The sequence below is a fragment of the Penaeus monodon genome, chromosome 23 (assembly GCF_015228065.2).
Source record: "Penaeus monodon isolate SGIC_2016 chromosome 23, NSTDA_Pmon_1, whole genome shotgun sequence".
NCBI classification, from domain to species: domain Eukaryota; kingdom Metazoa; phylum Arthropoda; class Malacostraca; order Decapoda; family Penaeidae; genus Penaeus; species Penaeus monodon.
The window spans coordinates 40268700-40268989 of NC_051408.1; the positions used below are offsets into that span (position 1 = coordinate 40268700).

The 290-nt window shown below is 26.2% G+C and overlaps 1 protein-coding gene across 1 annotated transcript in view; it reads right to left on the reverse strand.

Moving 5' to 3' along the window:
* Positions 1-90: 90 nt before the first annotated feature.
* Positions 91-290, reverse strand: part of LOC119588064 (ctenidin-3-like) — a gene marked incomplete in the record, with an annotated part of 3787 nt that continues 3587 nt past the window's right edge. Inside the window, 1 exon segment of the mRNA XM_037936762.1 lies at positions 91-290.

A 290-nucleotide genomic window follows, 5' to 3' on the forward strand; every position in this document is an offset into this window, starting at 1 on the left:
TATATCACAAACAGTGATATACATAACAGTTAACACACAATTTATCAACAGGAATTTTCAATTTTATCAAAGTTCAATAAAACAACAAAATATATTGGAATAACCTAATGAGGTATTTTTATTAAACTATTTCTCTTGAACATAAGGAAATAGTAAACACTTACGTAATAAAGTTTTCTCATTTGCATACAACGGGACGCTACACTTATGTTTGTGTCATTTTATCATTTCTAAAGACACGCAAAATCAATATGATTTTTTTTTTTTTTGTACAGTACAAATACAGTCTC